Source organism: Porites lutea, chromosome 1 (assembly GCF_958299795.1).
Source record: "Porites lutea chromosome 1, jaPorLute2.1, whole genome shotgun sequence".
In the NCBI taxonomy this organism is placed as follows: Eukaryota; Metazoa; Cnidaria; class Anthozoa; order Scleractinia; family Poritidae; genus Porites; species Porites lutea.
The window spans coordinates 24,130,582-24,134,870 of NC_133201.1; positions in this window are offsets into that span (position 1 = coordinate 24,130,582).

Sequence of the window (4,289 nt, forward strand, 5' to 3'; positions counted from 1 at the left end):
GCTTCTATAAATAATCTCTACCTCGAAGACTCTTCCATTGCTTGTATTCCACTTTTAATAATCTTGTCCTAGTCCAAACAACAGTTCCTACTATCGCTTTTACCCTCTTCACCTCATCCACATACCATGTTTCTTTCTCCTTTAACTCCAACCTCTGCCCTTCATCCTTGCAGGCCACACAAGTGTAAAACGGTATTTTTGGGTATAAGTTAATACCAAAATGAAAATACCTTTATCGAATAAGGAACGTTAATGAATCATCAAGCATTGCTATTTTAATATATTTTAATTATTATTGTCACTGAGTAGAGTGTTTTGAATTGTTATATAAATACGTTCTACTAAAATGTACTGGGCTTACAAAAGCTATTTGTCTTTCGTTAATAAGGTTTGCCTTTCTCTGTAAAGATGCTCTTTTGGACATCGGTTTCTCTTTGCACACGTGCCACTATTCAATTAAGAAATGATGCTTTTTGTTTAAACTGGGCCCACACAGAGGTTCTTAATCTAATTAGTTCTGGTAAATTTAACGACATTTGTTTGTTATCTTACATTAATTGGCTTAATTGGTTTTTCCTAAATCTTTAGAAGCTTGACCTTACCAAGTTGTCTTTTCCTGGACATTCCTATTTTTACTATCTTTCGCGTATTTAGTGGTTTGACCGAAACTTCAGTGCAATTCCAAAAGAAAACCTTGTCCAACAGACTATCTTAGTTAACTCGTTGTGATCACAAGCTTTTGTTACTGCCTAGTTCAATTTACTTACTAAAAGTTGTAACGAGTGATATCTTTGTTTAAAGGCTTTCGCAATGTAAATATCTTGCTAATTGATTTTTGATTAGAGATTTGTAAACAATCTTTTAGTTAATATATGGAAAAAGGCGGGACTAATTACCATTGTACGATATTCCAACAAGAAGCTTTTAAACGACAACTTAAGCATTGTACGCGAATTGACAAATTGTAGCCTTGATTGTGAAAAGTTGAGCATCAAGTGATCTACATTAAAGCAGTTTAAAGAGACAAGAGTTTGAGTTCATTGTAGAGGATTACTGTTCCCCCAAGTTTCCTACTACACAAGTGCCACATAATTCAAACCAGTCCTCTTTTTTCAAATCGTACAATTCATATCTTAACTTAGATATCCTAGCATATAGTCCATCTCTCTGTAATAAATCCTTTCTTAAGGCAGAGGTAATCAATCGTTTTCGGTACACTTTTTCCAGCCACGTTTGTGTAGAGCCGAAAAGGCATTTTGGCCGTTAGTCACTCAATGCTGACTTGCGTTAGCAAAGCTCGTGGAAAGAACGCTTTCCTAACGTTACTTTTTTAAAACAAGATCTAGCGCAATCAAACAATCGCGTTGCCAACTTTGCAACGTTAGCAGTTCAAGTAACAAAGGAAAGAAGAGGTAAAAAAAATCTGCTTCCAATACAAGGCAATGTAATATAATTTCCATATTTTCATGGAAACCATGTATCCAAGTGTACTTACTCAATGCTTTGAAGTCAGGCGCGGATCCAGGGGAGGTGAAATGGGTGAATTTTCACCCCCCCCCTCCCCTTTTTCTGAGCCCCCTTCTTTCTTTTTTTTTTTTCTTATCCCTCAAAGTTGCTCTTGCAAAAGCAACTAAGCACAAAGCCAACACGGCAACGGATGAGGTTCGTGTGGAGAACCGAAATCATGGTCTTGCCTGATCACAAACTGTGGCAATAACAAAACAGTTTAACGACTGTTAAGCTTACTCAAAGCTATTACCAAGAGAGGAACTACGCGCTCCATGAGTCTAAAGACTCACACTATCTTTAGAAAACACCAAGCTGGAGTTAACTGAGTCACAATTCAATTCTCCATAGTAAATTTATGTAGCTTCAGTTTAGGCTGCAGTTCACTCTTATAATTTTGGATCTGTAAGTCACTATCCGTGATAATTCTGATAATTTAACATTCTGCAAAGAAAACTGACAAGCTGGGCCCAGCGTGATACAGCATTGCAGAAAAACATTACACTCACGGACTAAAGAAAATCGCTTAGTTATTCAGATCCAGAAGGCACTTTGGAGAAATTGGAACCCTTTTTCAGCCGCAATAAAAAAGCTTTACGCTTCAAAAGAGGTCAAAGAAAATGCGCTTGCATCAGAGGGCAAATCCTGCCGACCAGAAAACAATAACTACAGTCAATCGATATGTATGTCATGACCTCTCAGTGTGAAACATGCGGCTAAAATCACATTTGCTCAGTATAAATGCAGAACCTTCCAGAGCATAATCTACCCAGCAGATAAAAACAATTTTACTGGAATAAGCAGCATTTTGGCATGAGGTAAAAGTCGTGTAGGCCTACCACCCCCTTTTATTGCTATTCATCGGAAATCAATCATGCTGATGCACAGACCTCAAACACCTCAACCAGGCTTTGGTTCTATTACATTATTACAAAAATTCACCCCCCATTTCAAAATCCTGGATCCGCGCCTGGAAGTGTGAAATTCAAAATGGCCAGCCCCTACAGAACTCCTGTGACAGAAAGCGTTATGGTCCCAAAGTGTAAGGTACCAGATTATTGTAGTAAGAAAAAAGCACCTTCAAAAAACATAATGACACGTATAGCTCATCCAAATAGTACAATAATGGCGTCGAAACGTGTGGAAATAGGCCTCCGTCTCCGAAGCCCGCCAGTTGTCCCTTTGGCTATATATTTTGTGCTTTTGACCTCTCCTCCCTTGGTCTATCTCGTTGATTGCCTTCTGAGCTTCTGATGAGACAAGGCTTTCAACATTTTGTTAACTTAAGGCGCTGATGAGCTCATCATATCTTATTATCTTAGAGTCCAAGATATGTTAATAGTAGTAGATATATAAAATGGTTGGGGTCCTGCATTTTACAGTTGTCCCCAGAGGATGAAACAGAATTTAAAGGTGCTCTGGCTGCAATGGAAATAGAAGAAAGAAGATGTAAGATACAAAGAGAACAGCAGGATTTGACACGATGTTAAGACAAATCACGAAGTCTGTTCTGATTAGTAAAATCAGGGAAGTTAATCTAATGAACTCAAAAAGTGAATGGAACTACTTCTGCATCCGAAGGACTGTTGTAACCCAATAGCCTCATTACTACTTGAGGTTATTTTTCATGCATTGCTAAGTAGTTTACATTATTTTGAATACTGTGACGATCAACTGAAGAGGTCGTTATACGGAACTAGTTTTGTGAATCGCCATATAAATGTAATTGTGTGTTGAAAAGTGGAAACAAATTAAGTTTTTTTTTTCTCTTGTTTACTGAAACACTTCAAAGAAAAGGCCCAACGAATTAAAGATGCAGTCACCGAAGCCAAGCGGGTGGCTGCTCAGCTATAACTTATTATGGCTGGGCAGCTTGACCGCTTGGCCAACCATAATTTGGCTGAAGCTAATGAGTAGCATGAAAACCATCCAGGCATATAAAAGTAAAAAACAGATAAAATTTGTTAATGATTTGTATACATGTGCTTTCAATGAAAAGGAAAAGTTTTGTTTTAAGAAAATCTTATAAAAATAACATGTTTACTAAACAGAAAAGAGTACAAAGCGGCAACAACCTGTTTTTTAAAAATATTTATATACAGTCAATGAAAAAAATATACTTATACAGTCGATGGAAAAAGAAAAAATTAATTCTTCAGAAACTTTTCCTATTGTGTATAGTCTCTTTTCGCTCCGTATCATCCTCTCCATCTCCATCATTCTCCACTTCTTTCACTGACTTTCTTCATGTTGCAATCTACTACTGTTGACTAGGTCAAAGTAGCATTCTTTCTCTAAGCAGCACTTCCTGCATCATATACTGTATAATTTCTCACATCATCTTCTATGGATTTCTAAATAAGGATTTAAATCAATCAATAATATAAATAAATGTATTAAATATCCCTTTTCCATTATCCTTAAAATAAGATAAGAAATAATTCCTAAAAGAAAGAAAATGGAATCGGAGCACTCTTTCAAACTAAATCACACAATGCATTGTTAACCTTAAAATCTAAGGCTGAAGGGCACCCCTTGACTATTTTTAAACATATTATAACAATTACAAGGCTGTAAACAGTGGATGGATGAAGACATTTGAACAACAGGACTTAAAGAAACAAGACCAACCATAAGCATAGAAAAGCAGAAGCATATTTCCTCACTGAGCTGCACCTACCGGAAAATTACCACAGAAACGCACCAAAAGGAAAATGAAACGGGACTAGCGGGCCGCGAAGCATGATGGATTTGAACAGTGATACTTAATATGACTAACTGTA